This window comes from Hypanus sabinus, unplaced genomic scaffold (genome assembly GCF_030144855.1).
Source record: "Hypanus sabinus isolate sHypSab1 unplaced genomic scaffold, sHypSab1.hap1 scaffold_80, whole genome shotgun sequence".
NCBI classification, from domain to species: Eukaryota; Metazoa; Chordata; class Chondrichthyes; order Myliobatiformes; family Dasyatidae; genus Hypanus; species Hypanus sabinus.
Genome location: NW_026781651.1, coordinates 1206218 through 1226562, shown reverse-complemented (window position 1 = coordinate 1226562; position 20345 = coordinate 1206218). Strand labels below are relative to the sequence as shown.

At 43.8% G+C, this 20345-nt stretch overlaps 2 pseudogenes; one reads left to right on the top strand and one right to left on the bottom strand.

The window, feature by feature from the left end:
* LOC132390180 (zinc finger protein 850-like) overlaps positions 1-13577 on the top strand; it is a 104747-nt pseudogene extending 91170 nt beyond the window's left edge.
* LOC132390179 (gastrula zinc finger protein XlCGF8.2DB-like) lies at positions 7863-20140 on the bottom strand (annotated as a pseudogene).
* Positions 20141-20345: the final 205 nt, after the last annotated feature.

Sequence of the window (20345 nt, the reverse complement as noted above, 5' to 3'; positions counted from 1 at the left end):
AGACAGGTCACATACGGCTTTTTCTTGCAGAACTCTCCCGCCCTCCGGTTTGTGATGCAAGATCACATGTTGTGTTGGGGAAATCTGATGTTGGCCACTGAGTCCCGTTAACTTTCCCCAAGTCGCCAAGCTTGCTGAGGCTCCTCACATTTGTCCGTGAGCTTTGTGGCTATTGTCTTCTCCTGGACTGGGGTGGGTGAGAAAGAAGAGTGTCCCAGGTTGTGTGGATCTTTGATTTCACTGCCTGCTTTACTGAGGGACTGGGAAGTCTAGGGGTAGAGTGGTTTCTGTGATGTGCTGTTCTGGATCCAAAAGTCTCTACAGATCCTCACAGTCAGAGGCAGAGTAGTTACCATAAAAAGCATGAAGTGTCCGGATGGAAAGCTTGTTGATAAAAATACGGTGAGGATCAAAGTATATCTGGCAATGTTTTTACTGTTAGTTCTAACTTTGTCATTTTGGAATCCTTTATACAGTAGTATGTACCATTAAATCAGTATCTGCATATTGCTGGAGAACCATAAGTGATTGTCCTTGATCTCCTCTCCCATCTGGTTACATCTGCTCATTCCCTGCCCATCTTGTTCAACCTCTGTCCAGTCTCTCTGCCCCCAGCTTCAGTAATATGCATCAACTATCTGGGTCAATCTTGGACCACCCTGTATCACACCTTTTTATTGATATATATCAGCAATCCTTCTAACCATAGTCTTCATTGTGAACTACTTTTTACAACTTTGACCTCACTGAGTTATTTACAAAATCACTTTTTGTTAGCTGGAATGCCAGAGGGTCATCAGGTCCCATTTCTGTTGTGCATTGGTGTGGAGGTTCTAGTTTTTGAACTGTGACTGGCTGACACATTTCATTGTATTACAGTCAGCAAAGAGTACTGGGAGAGTTGGTGCTTGGACCCTAGTCCTGTGATGGCTTTGGCTTCAGTTAGTGCTTCTACAGAAGGGGCTGGATGGTCCTCCTTCTGCAATGAAGCAGAAATTTCGAGCAGCTGCACATTGGTTGTGGGGAAATCCCAGACTGCATTACCCAGTGTGAGATCTGTGAGGTTGGGTCCTGGGATATTACAGTTTTTGATCCAGGTAAAATGGAGCCAGGAATCGAGCTGCTTGGGCTTATGAGATGTTCAGCGAGTACTTCTGTTGTAGGTTCAGATGTTTGTTTCTGGAGTTCCTTTGGAAGCATTGACTGCTAATCTGAGGAGTGGCTGTGAGTACATGGGCTGTTCTGTGTTTACAACAGGAAAAATAGACCTGCGAGTTTGGTGTTCAAACTGTGTTTATAAATCCCCCCCCCCCCCCCACCCCGCCTCAGCTGTTGGCCACTCGGTGCAAGTCAAGTAGAATCTCAAGTTGCTGGAGATCTGCACTAAAAACTGAAAACGTTTGAAGACATTCTGATGAAACGTTATTAACCTGAATTGTAAAGTTTGTTCCTCTCCCCACAGCTGTTCCTTACCTGCTGAGCATTTCTGGTAATTCCAGCTTCTTTTTATTACATTAATCCTGGACTGGTTTATATTTTCCAATATGGACCTGATTTAACCTGGGAATGGAAATGGCTCGTTCTGTGCTGGTACAACAGTGAAGAAAGCACAACTTTCCCTATCAATTAACCTGGTACCAATTTGTCTGTTTTTCCTGGAAATGTGTTCAGTGCAATTGTTGCCAACAAGGTTCACATGAATATTCGGCGTTATGTATGAGGAGCATTTGATGGTTTTGGACCTGTGCTCAATGGAGTTTAGAGGGACGGTGGGAGTGGTGGAGGGATGTATGGTTAAGTAAAACTACAGAATGCTGAAAAGCCTGGTTACAGTGGACATGGAGAGGATGTTTCCATTAGACAGAGAGTCTGTGATATGAGAGCATAATCTCAGAATAAAGATGCGTCCCTTTAAAACTGAGAAAAACGTTTTTTCCAACAGATGACTGATCTGTGGAATTTGTTGCAGCAGAGGTTGGTTGAGGTATATTTATGACAGAGATTAATATATTCCAGATGGCTAAGTAGCTGCAGGGTTACAGGAAGAAGGCAGGAATATTGTGTTGGAATAAAAATTAACCATGGTTGAATGGTGGGGTGGACCAGATTGATTGAATCATTTACTTCTGTTCATGACTGAATGATTGCTCCTTATCCCATATCATTTTGTGACGTGTGAGGGACAATAAAAGATTGTTTGCTGAGATCATTATATCTGCATTCAACTTTTAACTTTCAGTGAGTTTTGTTCTTAGTAATATTAAGCAGAAATGTTTGGTTCTCCTTTTTATTGTTAATGTGCTTTATTATCTCTCTGGTTAAAGTTCGACCTGCGGTGAGAGGTCTATTGGAAGAAAGACCCCAACTGGAAGCAAACCACGGCTGAAGACGGGAACAGCAACAAGTGAACCAGCGCGAGGACTGAGAGCATCAACTGGAGAGAACGCTCCTGACTCAGAGTTTCCATTGATTCAGTCAGGAGAAAGTTTGGTGAGTCTCATTTAGTCAAACATTGAGGTCATGGTTCAGCATGGTACGATGAATGTGCTGAGTTGTGTATATCACAATGCAAGAAGCATCGTAGGAAAGCCCGATGAGCTCAGGAAAGGGAATTATGATATTGTAGACATTATTGGAACTTGTTTACACCCAACAGTCTTAGTGATTTAGAGGAACAAATTTGTAGAGAAATTGCAGACCTGCCAAGAAAGAAAAGTTGATTCAGTAAGTGATTTTAACTTTTGATATACAGGCAGTCCCCAGGTTACATATGAGTTCCGTTCCTGAGTCCATCTTTAAGACAGATTTGTACGTATGTCAGAACAAGTACATCCGGTATTATTTAGTGTCAGTTAGTCAAATGTTTGTTTTAGTATATAGTATATATTTTACTTTTCTATGTATATAAAACTCTTATAAGTATGTATTCCAATAATTAAACTATTGTGTTGCTTAATAATAATTGTAGCTTTCATCAGGGCAGGGACTTTCACATGCTGCATTATTCTTACTTTATCCATTATCGTTTAAAATTGTTACGATAGTTGATCGACTGTAGCCTAAAGCTTTTCCAATGATGGATGGCATTTCACTTCTTTCCAAACGCTTTATTATTCGCACTTTATTTTCAAGTGCGATTGCTTCCTGTCAGTGGAACAGAAACACTGCAGGCGGTGGGTGCCAACCTGCGCCTGCTCCAAAGCTCCACTGGGTCCTAAGAACTGCAGTACTAAATTCCACAGGTCCTAACCTGTACCACACCGAGACAGGTTAAATGGGACAAGTGGGGGCTGTGCTGGGTTTGGGTATTTGATCCTCCATAATATTCTGTGTGGGAATTTAAACTGGAGGTGGCGGTGTTTTATTTACTAGGTCGAGTTGCGAGCTCGACATCAACCCTACATGGAGGATACGGGAGTCACTGGATCGACATCAACCTGGCACGGGAGCAGTCTGTCACTAAAACAAACTCGAGAACCTCCGTTCTCTAGCCCAGTGCTGAGCTGACTGCGCCACCAGCTGACAGGAATGGTGGGAGGGGTTTGTGGGGTCAGGGTAAATCTTACTAAGAAAAATTTAAGCCCAATACAAAGTTAAACACTCAACACAGTGTCAGTGGCAACGACTTAAAATGGCGGACTGCATTCTCCTTCCTCGGTTCGTAAGTACAAGTTGCCTGTAAGTCGGACATTTGTAACTCAGGGACTACCTGTATTGATTGGGACTCGAATAGTGTAAAAGGGGTAGATGGGGTAGAGTTTCTCAAATGTGCCCTTAATCAGTATGTAAAATTCCTGACGTAGAAGTGTGCAATAAGCTGTTAGGAAATGATCAGGGCTTGTGACAGAAATTAGTGATCATAATGCCATGAAATTCAAAATAAAGATAGAGAAAGAGAGGTCTGGACCACGGGTTGATATTCTAAATTGGAGAAAAGTCAATTTTGATGGTAACAGGAAGGATCTGACAAGTGTGGCTTGGGACAGTCTGTTTCCTGGCAAAGGAGTACTTGGTAAGTGGGAGGCATTGAGAAGTGAAATTTTGAGAGTGTAGAGTTTGTATGTGCCTAAAAACATAAAAGTTGAAACGTAACCAGTGCAGGGAACCTTGATTTTCAGGAAATATTGAGGCCCCGGATATTTTGGTCCTCTAAATGCCTCGGACTGTTGGGTGCTGCCAAGACTCATTAATGACTACAATATCATAATTCCACTTCCTGCGCTCATCTGACTTTTTTTTAGTTGTCTTCTGTTAGGTTCTAAAAGCTTCCAAATAATGTTTGCTCTTTTGTTTTCTCTTCTCTTTGGCTTTTATGTTGTCTTTGGCTTCTCATTTCAGCCACGGTTGTGTCCTCCTGCCTTTCCAATGCTTCCACTTCTTTGGGATGCATCGATGACTCAGCTTCCAAAATGCTCCCAGAAACTCCAGCCATTGCTGCTCCGTTGTCACTCCTACCTTTTCCCTTCCAAACAAGTTTGGCCAGCTTCTCTGACATAGAAACATGGAGTTCAGTACAGAAATAGGCTATTTGGCCCATCTAGTCAATGCTGAAAAAAACATTTAAGCTGTGCAACTACCTGCACCAGGACCATCGCCCTCCATACCCCTACCATCCACACTCCCATCCAAACTTCTTTTAAATGGTGAAACCGAGCTCATATTCACCACTTGTGCTGACATCTCATTCCACCCTCTCACAACCATTTCAGTAAAGAGCTTTTCCAAATGTTCCCATTAAATTTTCACCTTCTCCACTTACCTATGACTTCTGGTTATCATTGTACCCAACCTCAGTGGAAAATCCTCCTTCCATTTACCCTATCTTTACCCTCATAATGTTGTATACTTCTGACAAATACTCAAAGCAATGTATAATTTAATTTTTTATGTTTAGAGCATTTTTAGGTGTATAAGCTGATGAGGGGTATTGATCATGTGGATATCCACAGGTTTATTCCCAGGGCTGAAATCACTAACACGAGGGGACATAGTTTTAAGGTGCTTGGAAATATATACCGAGGGGATGTCAGGGGTAAGTTTTTTTACACAGAGAGTGGTGGGTGCGTGGAATGCACTGCCGGCTATTTGTGTGAGAGTGTTTCAGTTACTGTGGGGGAGGAACCCATGCAGCTCAGTGGGAACAGGGAATAATACCAATCGAGAGAGTCAAACTGAGGCAGGTCACAGATTGGAGATGGCAGAGATGACCCATTCTTATAGAGACAAGAAGAGCGTCAGAGAGTTTAATGGTCATTCCAGATACCAGCACTGTGCCCAGTTAGAAGGTGATTTCTCTCTCCAAATTGGGTTAAACTTCACTGTAACAGTGTGATGTCAGAACACACCTTGACAACTCAAGTGATCTCAGCTGAAATGTTGTTCTACACCAATTGATGGATTTTGTAAATCTTTTCACAGGTTAAAAATGACAAGGAATTTGTCTATGGGAATGTCTAACACAACACACATGTTTTGCTGTCTCTTTTGATATTTAAGAAGTGGAGCAAGGGATTCACTCGATTATCCTTCCTGCTCAGACTGTGGCGAGGGATTTACTCGGTCATTTCAATTGAAGGTACATCAGCAAGTTCACACTGGGACAAGGCCATTCACCTGTTCTGTTTGTGAGAAAGGATTCAGTCGTCTTCCCACCTGTGGACACACTAGTCAGATCACACTGGGCAGAAGCTCTTCATCTGCTGAATTTGTGGGGAAAGATTCATTTTGTCATCTAACCTAATGGCTCACCAGCGAGTTCACACCAGAGAGCGGCCATTCACCTGCTCAGACTGTGGGAAGAGATTCACTCGGTCATCCCAACTGAAGGCACATCAGAGAGTTTACACTGGAGAGAGACCATTCACTTGCTCAGACTGTGGGAAGGGATTCACTCAGTCATCCGACCTACTCACACACCAGTCAGTTCACACTGGCGAAAGGCCATTCACCTGCTCAGACTGTGGGAAGGGATTCACTCAGTCGTCCACCCTAATGGCACACCGACGAGTTCACACTGGGGAGCGGCCGTTCACCTGCTCGAACTGTGGGAAGAGATTCACTCGGTCATCCCAACTGAAGGTACATCAGCGAGTTCACACCGGGGAGAGGCCATTCACTTGCTCAGACTGTGGGAAGGGATTCACTCGGTCATCTAACCTAATGGCACACCAGCAAATTCACACCGGGGAGAGGCCGTTCACCTGTTCAGACTGTGGGAAGGGATTCACCTGCTCATCCCAACTGAAGGTGCATCAGCGAGTTCACACCGGGGAGAGGCCGTTCACCTGCTCAGAATGTGGGAAGAGATTCACTTGGTCATCCCAAATGAAGGTACATCAGAGAGTTCACACTGGAGAGAGGCCGTTCATCTGCTCGGACTGTGGGAAGGGATTCATTTGCTCATCCCAGCTGAAGGTACACCAGTCAGTTCACACTGGGGAGAGGCTGTACACTTGCTCAGTCTGTGGGAAGGGATTCACCCGGTCATCTCAGTTACTGAGACACCAGTCAGTTCACACTGGTGAGTGGCTGTTCACCTGCTCAGACTGTGGGAAGGGATTCACTGAATCATCTCAACTGAAGGTACATCAGAGAGTTCACACTGTAGAGAGGCCATTCACCTGCTCAGTCTGTGGGAAGGGATTCACTCGGTCATCCGACCTACTGGCACACCAACGAGTTCACACCGGGGAGCGGCCATTCACCTGCTCAGACTGTGGGAAGGGATTCACTCGGTCATCTAAGCTGAAGGTACATCAGCGAGTTCACACTGGGTAGAGGCTGATCACCTGCTCAGACTTCGGGAAAAGATTTTCTCAGCCAAATCGACCAAGTAGGCATCATTGAGTTCTTACCGGGGAGTGTCCATTCACCTGCTGTGAATGTGGTAAGCAATTAACTCAGTGATCAGACACAGACATACTTTATTGTTCCTGAGGGAAATTGGGTTTCGTGACAGTCGCACCAACCAAAAGCAGGAAATATAGCAATATGAAACCATAAATAATTAAATAATACTAAGTAAAGTATGCTGTTACGTACCCAGTAACTGGGTTAACAGACCAGCAGAAATGGACGGATACGTTGGTGTCTGGTGGTACTTTAACTAAAGGTGTTTATTAGTAAAATAAGCCAAAGAGTATCAATAATGCAAATATACATATAAAACAGGTTAGCAATAATAAACAAGCTCTATCAATATCTAGGGGTAAATGAATAGTCATAAGAGAATATAAAGTTCAGTTCAGTTCGTCCATGCTGAGGTAGCTGTTGCTGTGCTGCAATTGGAGAGAGAGAGAGGGGGGGAGAAAGCGACCAAGAGATTGGGCAGCTGCAGCAGGCAAACCTTCTGTTGTCTTCTTATTCCGTTGTACCATTGTGGCATTCGGTTATGACCCCTCCGCTCTCAGCTAGACTGTTCTTCAGTGGTGGACTCATCACCCTGGCATGACTGGACACACACACAAGTCCCCACCAGCCCTGCCGTCACACTGTGAGCCCTTGTGACCGATCTTCTGATTCGGTCCTCTAAGCCCCCACCCTGTGGGTGCACAACACTCGGTCAGTGTCCACTGGTGTGTCTGAGGAGTGTCTCCCCAGACCCGTCTTTTATCCCCACTGACGGGGTATCAGCCATCCATCAACTCAATATGTCTATGTCCATCAAACTAGGCCACTCCTGCTGTCTCTTCAGGAATGTTAACGAGCAAAGAAGTGTCCCTGCAGCAAAAGGTTTCGTTTACATGTCCATCAGTGAAGCAGCCGTAATACATAAATCAGTCGTCTCTCTCTTATCTGTAGCAGATATCTCTAGCTCTGTTCTTCATCTCTCTCTCGCTCTCATTAGCTGCATAGTCCTCAAAGGGGGGGGGGGGGAAGGGTCAGCTCTGGACCCCATTTCCATCAGGTCTGTTCAGCACACATAACACCCCCACCCTTCAAAGAATCTTCACCGGGTTGAAAATTCACTAGTAAAGCACATTACAGAGTCTAATCTAATACAGAAGTGGTCTTTAACTACAAGGATAACACAGGTATACTTTCAAATTAACACCTGGATAAACAATCAGCAATTACATTGTCATTTCCCTTTACATTTTGTATTTTAATATCAAATTCTTGTAACAACAGACTCCAACTTAATAACCATCTATTTTTATTCTTCATGTTTGTCAAAAATACCAAGGGGTTGTGATCAGTATAAACTATCACTGGTTTCTATGCTGGTCAAATGTAGACCTCAAAATGCTGTAATGCCAGGGTAAGTGACAGTAATTCTTTTTCTACAGTGGAGTTAGTTCTTAGCTTAGGTGTATATCACAAAGAGTGAACCACTACATGTGTGATTATAATGTAGTACATTACAGAAGATTGTGCAAATAGTAATCTCTATTTTACTTCTAAACCTAACCTTCAGTCAACCTACTATGATATCATCTTTAACTTTCACAAGCTTCGTCCAGAAAAACAAAGCTTATCACCGATGTTTTCTAAACTAAGCCCATTTTCTGTACTTCCACACCACTCATTAATTTTAAGCAGGTCATTAATTTTATCTTCAGGATCTTTAATTTGATTAGTTTCCTTGATGACACTAGCAGATGGTCTCTCTGGGCCAAAACAACACTTTAAGTTCTGCCTCTCCAAATCACATACTTGAGCAACATCACCAAGTTGTTTATCCTTAAATTTCAAAACAAACATCTTGTTAACAAACCATTGTTTAGTTAACGGTCCCTTCCCTTTGCACAACAGTCCTGGAACCAAACCCGACTTTACATTTACTTTATTCAAAAGTCGAGTAACACTTTTTCGCTCAGTATCTTCAATAACATCCATCTCACCAGCTTTTATCTCATCACTGACTTTTAATACACATGACTGAGAATCCTCACTCTCTACTGGTGCCAAGGTTAACCCTTTCTTCACTGAACCAAGTGCATCTGACCCAAAAGGATTGCATTCCTTTTTAACCAAATCAGACATTTCAGACCTTTCCTGAGTCTCCACACAAGGTTCAGTAACCTGAACACAGGCCAATGGGACAACTGCCTCTTCTTGGCTTTCAATACCAGTCCCAGTTTCAAATTCCAAGTTCCCCTGATCCTCACAGTTACTCTCTGGGCAACACCCATCTGGAGTAAACTCAACCTTGCAGGTTAAAACAACCTCGTCTGCTAACCCAGCAGACTCCCGCAAGGTAGCGGCATCCTTATTATCTCAGAAAGCCTTTGCATTATTGGGAACACACTTAAATTCTTCAACTACAACCAGCTCTGTCAATCCAGATACATCATCCGTGTCCAACCCTGGACCTTCTAACTGCCACATCTGTTCCTCATCTTGGCTCTGTGCCTCCATAAATTCCTTGCTCACTCCAAAATGTCCACCCAGGGGTATCTTACGGGCCAATTTCAAGATTCTGTTCCTTGACAACACTGACTCTGCTTTGTCTCCCTTACTTTTCTTAGCCCCACTATTCTCCGTTTTACCACCCTCCAACCTCTCCTGGTACGGGGCTGGTAAAAACGTCTCTGCTAAATCAAGGTTGGACTCGGCTAAATCAGGGGTTGTCTTAACAGCTTTCCTCGACATTCTTCTGGTGACTGCACCTGCGGGATTAAATTCAGGAACTATGGGCGGGGGCTCAGTCCTGGCAGGCTTACTCGTGAGCTGAACTGCAGAGAACACATCCCCCCCGGCCAGGTCATTCCCGAGTAAGACATCTACATGGGGTATCGGGAGTGCAGCCCGTACCCCTGTCATGCCTGGTCCAGATACCAGGTCACTCTTCAGAAATACTTTATGTAACGGTATGGCCTCAGTTCCTTTTCCAACCCCTTCTATCACGTTCACGTCACCAGTATCTGCCTCACTATTGAATTCCAATGCTCTGCTTAGGATTAAGGACTAAAAAGCCCCAGTGTCTCTCCAGATTCTTACTGGCACTGGGGGTCACCCCTCCCTCACAGATACCAACCCGGTTGAAAGGGATTTCTCACATCCCTCCTGAACTCAGTTTAGCTCCTCTTTTAACAGCATTTCAACCGGCTTAACACAGCCCGTTGGCGCGGTCGCCTTTCCTTTCCCCGTCTCCTCCTTTGGAGCAAAGCACTTAGATGCTACGTGGCCAGATTTCCCACTGTTATAACACACACCGCTAGGAGACCTGCCAGACAGCTTTTCCTCCTTGTCTTTTCCGGTAGACCCCGGCTTAGTCTCAGACTTAGCCGGTAGGCTTTCTCTACCACCCCTACTACTCCTGTGGTAGCACTTATTTGGGGAAAATTTCATTTGATGGGTTAAGGCATATTCATCTGCTAGCTTGGCAGATTCTGATATGGACTTATTCTTCTTCTCGTTCAGGTATCTCCGGACATTATCCGGAACACAATCTTTTAATTCTTCAATCAGGATCATCTTTCGTAGGCGGTAGAAATCCTCCTCAACCCCTTCTGCAGCGCACCAGCGGTCAAAGTACACACACTTGTCGTATGTAACCTCTGTGAACGTCTGATTCCACTGCTTCCTTAAGTCCCTGAACTCTTGTCTATAGGCTTCAGGTACCAGCTCATAGGCCCGAAGGATAGCCAGTTTTGCTTCCTCATAATCCTCTGCAGCCTCCACAGACAATGCTGCATATGCACGTTGAGCCTTCCTTTTAAGTACACTTTGTAACAACACCACCCACTTATCTCTAGGCCACTTCTGGATCACAGCCACTTTTTTCCCGACAGGAAAGTGTTCTAACAACTCTTCCTTGAATATCTGCATCATGAGATAATGTTCAGCTATCTTACGTTGTATCTCTGCCATTGTCGTCCCTTTCTTAACCTCCTTGAATTCCAAGGACTCCACCATTTCCCAAAACTCAGACTTTTTAGCCTTCTTTAAAGCCACAAAGTCTGGACTTAACAGAAACTCGTCAACATCCATTTCTGCTGCCTGTCTTTCTGGTTTCTCACACAACCAGATCAGATAAGGGAAATCTATCACGTTAGCTAAAGGTGTTTATTAGTAAAATAAGCAAAACAGTATCAATAATACAAATACACATATAAAACAAGTTAGCAACAATAAACATAGAAGTGTAGGAATAATAATCAATAATAAGAAACAAGCTCTATCAATGTCTAGGGGTAAGTGGAAACCAGCGCAGGACCAGCCTATTGGCTCAGGATGTCTGAAACTCTGAGGGAGGAGTTGAAAAGTTTGATGACTTCCTATGACGCTCGGTGTTACATCTGTGTGGAATGAATCTCTGGCTGAATGTACTCCTATGCCTAACCAGTACTTTATGGAGTGGATGGGAGACATTGTCCAAGATGGCATGCAACCTGGACAGCATCCTCTTTTCAGACACCACCGTCAGAGAGTCCAGTTCCACCTCCACAACATCACTGGCCTTACGAATGAGTTTGTTGTTTCAGTTGGTGTCTGCTACCCTCAGCCTGCTGCCCCAGCACACAACAGCAAACATGATAGCACTGGCCACCACATCATCAGCCTCGTCCGGCAGATGTTAAAGGACCTCAGTCTCCTCAGGAAATAGAGACGGCTCTGACCCGTCTTGTAGACAGCCCCAGTGTTCTTTAATCTAACCATATGTAACTCTCGCTTTGGCCCTCAGCTTAATATGGGGGGTCATAGACCCGCAGCCCGGCCAAACTTAAGAAATCTCCTTTTGGTGGATGCTGTGTGTTGTGTCCCCTGTAGTAAATCAGTACCCTGAAATACAAAACAGTACACAATATGTGATTAAATGATTGAGCTTTATAATTCTTACTTTGACTATAGGGTTAGTAAAGAAAACAAAAAAAAAGAAAAAGGGCCCAGTCTCTCCATTCACGTCTTCTCATCTCTCCCCAGCAAAAGAGCACAAAATCTCTCTTCCAAACTCACAAGAAAGAACATTTCTGTCATTGGATAGCCTCGCACTCCAAAACCCTGTCATCTCTGGTCATAACCTAAACATTGTTACACTTTTGACACACTACCGGTTTCACACTGGGGAGGAAGTTTCAATAAACTGCAGGCTGGATATTTGTCTATCACCGTTGCTGAATGCAATTTTGAGAGTGACTGTCGGTGCTGAACTCTGCAATTATTGCTGCTGCTCACCACACCCAGTTCTGCACCCAGGTCACTGGGCATGGGAGGAGTTTCTTCTGCTGCACATTCACCTTTAATGGGACTGGAGTTTAATATTCTGGACCTGAGACAAATAAATCAGTTCTATTTTAAACTCTGTCTTGGTGAATTTACAACACACCTGGTGTACAGTAGAGTCAACTCAGGCCAGCTGTACCCAGTGATTCTGTTCCACAACAGTCCTTTTAAATCCTCCCGTTTTCACCCTCTCACCCTCCCTGTGGTGATGGGTTCCGAACAGTCACCACTCTGTGGGTGAAGAGGTTTCCCTTGAATTTTCTACTGACTGAAGAAGTCGAGCTGACTGCAGTTCTGTCTGAGATGTTCTTCACCCCTCTAATCTCTGGATGAGGAAGAATGACATTGCGAGTTGAACTCCTAATCACGACTCATTTCCACATTATGGGTCACTTTCCCTGCTTCTAAAGTGTTGTTAGAGAACACCACTGTTCTCTAAAAACTGAAAGCAGAATGGGAAACGATTAGTTGAATGCTCAATGAAGCAGGGTCAGAAACCAGAGGCGAGTCTGCACAGGGCAGAGTTTGGGGGTCTGGATAATATTTGAGGTAAGAACATATGATGAGAAGGGGATCAGCAGCAGAATGAGGCAATGAATGACAGAGTAGCAACATTTGGAAGCTGATTGACAGAGAAAATAATTTGGTTGTCTGATGACACAAACAATACCTGGGGTGCGGTGCTCCACTGGTTGAGGAACACGTGTGTGTTGGGAATGGTTTTATCTGTTGGGGGAGTTGTTCCTGTTTGTTTATCCTGTAATATTATATCTGGATGGTTCTTATGGATTGTCCTATCTGAAATAATGTATTGATTATCATCTAATTTGCAAGATTTTGACACTAAAACTGTATTGGGCTTGAATTTATTGTACCTTTATGAAGTGATGGAGGGCATTCATGAGTTTGTATTTTAAAGCAAGATTTTAGTGAATGATATTTGCCATTTCTTTGTAACTTTGTAAGTAATCAGATTGAGTAAATCTGCTGCAGGATCCTGGAATGTGTTGGATTGTGTCTGATTTCTCTGGCATTTTCTGCACTAACTTCCTCATTTGTTAATATTTCATGTATTTTTGATGTTTCCCCCCTTTTGTCAAACAACTTGTCCTGTATTTCTGCAAGGAACTCCTTTGTTTTTTTAGGGGGAGTTCTTGAACTCTCACTCCGGTGCTCAAGGCTTCCTTGTCACCATCTAGTCTACTCAGATTGTTGGGATGTCTCGCATGGAGGGTCATACTCATTTCACTGGTTAAAGTTTTCTTCCGGAGTGATGATTGATTGTTCTGAGTTGGCCTATCATTTAGGTTTTCTGGTCTGTATTTCTTATCACGATTGCAAATACACACATGGAGTGCTGAATCCTGTTCATTTTTGATGAAAATATATACTTAAAAGTTTTATCTGACTGTTTTTTCTTGTTTTTTTTTATTGAAGTTCATCATAAAACAAACATTTCCAGAAGATGTATTTCAGACATTGTAAACATATATATAATCATATATGCCACAAATCCCCACATAGAATTTATCTGAGGTATACACTTCTATAAGTGTGAAAGAAAAAACAAGCAAAAGGAAAAAAAAACTATGTACAAGTAGGGAGTGATCTTTTTTTTACAACATATTCATTGATTTGTGAGAATAAAAGCAGGCCTAGAGGGATTATGTAGTTAAACCATTTTTCCCAGTATGAATCAATTTGTTCCAGATTATGATTATCTTCTCCATCTTGTCCATTGTAATTTCCATCCATGCATTTAAAGTTGGGCTCTCCTGTGATAACCATTTCCTAGTAACAGTCTTTTTACCAGCTGCCAACAATATATTCATTAAATATTTATCTTTTTTCAACCATTCTTGAGGTATACATCCAAAATATATGGTCTTACTCCCCAAGGGTATTTCACATCTAACGATGCCATGTAGGGCATTGTGTATCCCCCTCCAATTGCCTTTGATAACAGGGCAGTCACAAAAAATATAATAATGATTTGCATTTCAATTTCCACAGTTTCTCCAGCAAACAGCGAGGTTACTATCATAATGGGATTTCTGGGAGGGTGTAATGAAATATCTTATCAAGTTTTTCCATCCGAACTCCCTCCATTTCTGAGAACTGGTACACTTCCATTGATACCTCCATATTATTGTCCATTCTTCCTCAGATATAATTATCCCTCCTTCCTTCTCCCATTTTGTTTTAATGTTTGAAGTCAAATATGTTTTAAGATTTGACAAACTCTTATGCATGCTTGTAATAATTCTACTACCATTATCTGAATTATATGCTTTTCTAAATAGCTCTATCATGCATGTGCTTGCCTTGGATACAATTTTAAGCATCCTATTGACATACTGTCGCATCTATAAATACTGATAAAAATCTTGTTTTTCTAAATGTTTCTCTTTCAGCATTTCAAAGCTGAACAGTATTCCTTCTTTCATTATGTTGCAAAGAACTGTTATTCCTTTAGCTGTCCAGTCCTTAAATCTAGCATCCAATTTATTTGGTGTAAAATCTGAGTTATATGCACACCATTGAAGAATTGCAGTATCTCCCTCGAGATTATATTCTTTTATAATAGTTTTCCATATTAAGAGTCAATTTCACCCATGGATTATCAATAGTATTTATGTACCTTTGCAAGTTATTATCAGCCAAAACTGCTTGTATGGGGATGGGAAGTACCCGCTCCTCAATGTTTTTCCTTTGTGCGTCATACGATGGGTTGCTCCAGCATATCACAGCTCTCAACTGTGCTGCAAAATAATAACCTCGAAGAGAAGTTAGGCCGCATTCACCCTTTTCCTTTGCTAATTGCAAAGTTTTGAGATGAACTCTAGGCCTTTTACCTTGCCAAATATACCTTGATAACATCTTGTTCCATTCATTGAATTGATTTTGATTAATCTCTATTGGTAGGGGCTGAAAGAGCAATAACAGTCTGAGCAGTGTATTCATTATAATAGACTCACTCCTTGAACTGAAACTAAAAGAAAGGAATCAGGTTCCATCTTGCTATATATTCCTTAATGTTCTTTTTATATAAAGGCTGATAATTACATTCTGATAATGTTGGCTAATCTTTTAGCATAATGATGCCCAAATATTTGAAAGACTCTGTTTGCCATGCCCGGGGTTATCTACTTTCAATTTCTCTTGCTGGGCTGTAGTAATATGAAAGTAATTGGGTTTTATCTTTGTTGATAATGTATCCTGATAATTGACCATATTGTTCAAAGGATTGCATCAATTCAGGTAAAGAGTATGTTGGTTGCCCTAGATAGATCAAAATGTCATCCACGTAACAAGCCAATTTATGCTCTGCCCCTTTACTAGTAATTCCCCACTTTGTCTCATGTATTGAGCGAATGGTTCCAGATATAATGCGAAGAGTAGTGCTGACCATGCAAAACCCTGTCTTGTGCCCCTTTCTAGGGTAAGACTATTTGATTAAATATCCATTGATTTTAATCCAGCGGTAGGGTTGTCATATAGTGCCTGTATAGTTTTAATAATTGTTATGGAAACCAAATCTATGAAAAACTCTGTAAAGAAAATTATAATTAACCGAATCAAATGCCTTTTCAGCGTCCACGCTTATCACTATTGCTTTGATTTTATTTTTTTGTATATATGATCCATAATGTGAAGTATCCTTCGTATATTGTGCAAACACGAGGAAATCTGCAGATGCTGGAAATTCAGACAACACACACACAATGCTGGTGGAACACAGCAGGCCAGGCAGCATCTATAGGGAGAAGCACTTTCAACGTCTCTGGCCGAGACCATTCGTCAGAACTAACAGAAAGGAAAGATACTAAGAGATTTGAAAGTAGGTGGGGGAGGGGGAAATGCGAAATGATAGGAGAGGACCGGAGCGGGTGGAGTGAAGCTGAAAGCTGGAAAGGTGATTGGCAAAAGTGATACAGAGCTGGAGAAGGGAAAGGATCATGGGACAGGAGGCCTAGGGAGAAAGAAAGGTGGAGGGGAGCACGAGAGGGAGATGGAGAACAAGTGGAGTGATGGGCAACTAAGCATGTCAGGGATGGGGTAAGAAGGGGAGGAGGGGCATTAACGGAAGTTAGAGAAGTCAATATTCATGCCTTTCTTTCTCCCTTATCACTATTGCTTTGATTTTTTTTTTGTATATGAATTTGTATACAAGTTCCCTCTCTTCAGCAAGAGTCATTCCTTTGCCGCCTGGCTGGCAGTTTCCGCAGCCACAACCCCCGCATTTTAGCTCGCATTCTGTAACAATACTATCCCACTTCCGATTTCCACAATCCATTTCCATAGCGGTTTTCTAGAACACAGAAGATGACTTCTGCAGTTTTATAAGTTTTGAGGCGAAGGTCTCTTCTGACTTTGTCGTCAAGACTGTCCAGCAGTTGAATCTTTTTCACCTCTCTTGAACCGGTCGGCTCTCGCTGCCTCTGGAGTGCTTCCCAGTCCTTTCTCCACCTGTGAAAATCACGTCTACTGCCAGTAAACTTGGGAAGGGCCGTCGCTTTCAGTCTGATGGCTGGCGTGGGAAAATTGGAGGAAAAGCCCAATGCCATCAGTGTTAGTCTTTCAGCATCCTCCTTTCTCCTTGCCTGTATGAAGTGGGCCTTCTTGGAAACCAGCTTGGGGATTTGGAGTTCGAGCCCCTTTAGGCGACTCTGAAGGTGCTTCCGATCCCCCGGCCGGTTCCATCGTTCCCACCTCCTTCGCTGTCTTTACCAGTCCTTGCAGATGGTTAAGCATGAAGCCATACGCCTCCTGGTGGCCATCAGGTTGTACAGCAGTGACGTCTTCACATTCATTCTCTGCTGCTTGTAGTGCTGTGAGCAACTCAACATTTCCAAAGTTGGTCCAAAGAGTCTCCAGGATCAACCTTCTGATTTCCCTCAGTTTCAACTCACACTCATTTGCCGTCTTTGCCAGGTCAGCTTTTTGCTGTTCAGTTAACACAGCTACTTTCTCTGTGTTCAGCTCCACCTCCCGTTCTGCAGTGAGTCCGGCCTCCGCATCGTCATTGGCTTCCATGACTTTCTCGGCTTCTATTGTGAGTTTATTGAAACTCACTCTGAGCTCCTCTTCAGACATGTCTTCATAGGTCCTGGTAATACTGTTGGCCAAATGAGAAAACAATCTTTTTGCTGTCATTCTCTCTTGCTTGAGTTGCTCAACTGATTTCCCAATAGCTTGATCAGACATGTTTGATTCCCTCTGCAGGGGAGAGTACAACTTTTTAGTGATGCTTTGATGTTGTTTTATCTGAACTTGATTTCCTTCCTATTTCAGGACTCCAGGTTATTGCTCTTGCTGTTCCAGCTCAAAGCTCCCAGATTTCTTTTTCCTGGTCAAACAGTGTTGTCAAGCAGTATTTTCACTGTCAAGTCGGAGTTCTTGCTCCCATGTGCAGCTTCCCCACTTGAAAGGGACAGAATACGCCTACCTGAAGGTTTTAACCGGATTCCACTCAATGACCAAACAACTTTCTTTCTTCTTCCTTTTTTATTTTTATTTTCGCAAGTGTGGCAGTTGGTAATTATTAGTCAGTAGTCATAAATAATCAGCGGTAAGTCAGTCATTAGTCTAGTCAAGGATAGTCATAAGGCAGTAGCAGTAGCATTAGCATTAGGATTAGGTGAAAAACTGGCTGCCTCTCAGACTTTGGAGACGATTTCGGACCTGCACCTCTGTTTCTCTACTGGACCGTTATGGTTCCAAACTGGGTGAACTCTCTCAAAGGTTCGCAAGCTCTTCTTAAGCCTCGCACCGGTTTCAAGAAGTCCCTGCATGCGATGATCCCGGTGGCGGAGTTCACCCAAACGCAGTGACAGCAGTGCTCCTTTCCCTGAAACAGTCTCAACAATTATTTAAAGTTCGGCATCTTACCGCGGGTTGTGACGCTGCTCTCGGACTGCCACTGTGACGCTGCGGGGTCCGCCCAAATGTTCTGGGCAGAAACCGCCCTCAGGCAGTAGGTTCCGTCCTCTCTGCCAGTGAATTCTTGCTCTTCCTTGATACCTTCCTGAAACTCAAGTTTGACTTGACAATCATGCACATTTGGTGGAGATGGCCGAGAAAATCTCTGACCAAAGACTGAGCAGGTGATCAGCCTCTACCCAGTGTGAACTCGCTGGTGTCTCAGTAGATTAGATGACAGCGTGAATCCCTTCCCACAGTCTGAGCAGGTGAACGGCTTCTCCCCAGTGTGAATTCGTTGGTGACTGTGTAGGCTTGATAACTGTGTGAATCCCTTCTCACAGTCTGAGCAAGAGAATGGCCTCTCCCCAGTGTGAACTCGTTGGTGACTGCGTAGGGTGGATAAATGTGTGAATCCCCTCCCACATTCTGAACAGGTGAATGGCTTCTCCCCAGTGTGAATTCGTTGGTGACTGTGTAGGGTAGATGACTGAGTGAATCCCTTCCCACAGTTTGAGCAGGTGAATGGCCTCTCCCCAGTGTGAACTCGCTGGTGATTTTGTAGATCAGATAATTGAATGAATCCCTTCCCACAGTTCGAGCAGGTGAATGGCTTCTCCCCAGTGTGAACTCGCAGATGTCTCTGTAGGTGGGATGAATTACTGAATCCCTTCCCACATTCTGAGCAGGTGAAAGGCCTGTCCCCAGTGTGAACTTTCTGGTGTCCCAGTAGTTGGGATAACCGAGGGAATCCCTTCCCACAATCTGAGCAGTTCAATGGCCACTCCCCAGTGTGAACTGACTGGTGTCTGAGGAGGTGAGATGACTGAGCAAATCCCATCCCACATTCTCAGCAGATGAATGGCCTCTCTCCAGTGTGAACTCGCTGGTGACTCTGTAGGTTGTATAACTGAGTAAATCTCTTCCCACAATCTGAGCAGGTGAATGGCCTCTTCCCAGTGTGAACTCGCTGGTGTCTCAGTAGGTGAGATGACTGGGTAAATCCCATCCCACAGTCTGAGCAGGTGAACGGCCTCTCTCCAGTGTGAACTCGCTGATGTACCTTCAGTGCAGATAACTGACTGCATCCCTTCCCACAGTCTGAGCAGGTGAATGGCCTCTCTCCAGTGTGAACACGTCGGTGCGCCAGCAGGTCAGATGATCGAGTGAATCTCTTCCCACAGTCTGAGCAGGTGAACGGCCTCTCCCCAGTGTGAACGCGCTGGTGAGCCATTAGATCAGATAACCGAGTGAATCCTTCCCCACAAATTCAGCAGATGACCAGCCTCTGCCCCGTGTGAACTGACTGGTGTGTCCACAGGTGGGAAGACCAACTGAATCCCTTCCCACACACAGAACAGATGAATGGCCTTGCCCAGTGTGAACCTTCAGTTGAGATTACCGAGTGAATCCATTCCCACTGTCTGAGCAGGAGAACGGTCTCTCCGTGTAAAATGACAGACGTGTCAGTTGGTCAGATGACCGAGTGAATCCCTCCGCACAGTCTGAACAGGAAGGATGGCTGATTGAATCCCTTGCTCCTTAAACATCTAGACAGCGACAGCACAACTGGTGTGTTGCGTTTGAATTCCCATAGACAAATTCCTTGTCGATTTTAACCTGCAAAAAGATTTAAAAATCCATCAGTCGGTGAAGGACAACATTTGAGATGAGATCACTTGAGTTGCCAAGGTGTGATCCGACATCACACTGTTACAGTGAAGCTCAACACAAGTTGGAGAGAGAAATCACCTTCTAACTGGGCACAGTGCTGGTATCTGGAACGACCCTCAAACTCTCTGATGCTCTATAAGAATGGGGCACTTATGCCATCTCCAATCTGTGACTTGGCTCTGTTTGACTCTGTCCTTTTGAATTAGTCCCTCTTCCCACTGAGCTGAAAGGGTGTCTGGCCCCACGGTAACTAAACCCTCTCACGTAAATAGCCTTTGTTGATGTGCAGCTGGGGTTTCCCTTTATGTAATGTTAATATAAAGTTCCACAGTTTCAATGCCATGTCATTGCCATGTCCTGACCTGGCTGGTGGCATAGTGGCATCAGTGCCAGACTTCGGGACGAAAGGTCCCGAGTTCGAATCCAGCCGGCTCCCCTGCACGCTTTCCATCCGTGCTGAGTTACGAGCTGGTGATCTCTTTGGAAACTCACCTGGCAGAAGTTTCCCCTCATGTTCCCCTGAACGTTTCACCTTTCACCCTTAACCCACGGCCTCTGGTTATCGTCACACCCCACCTCAG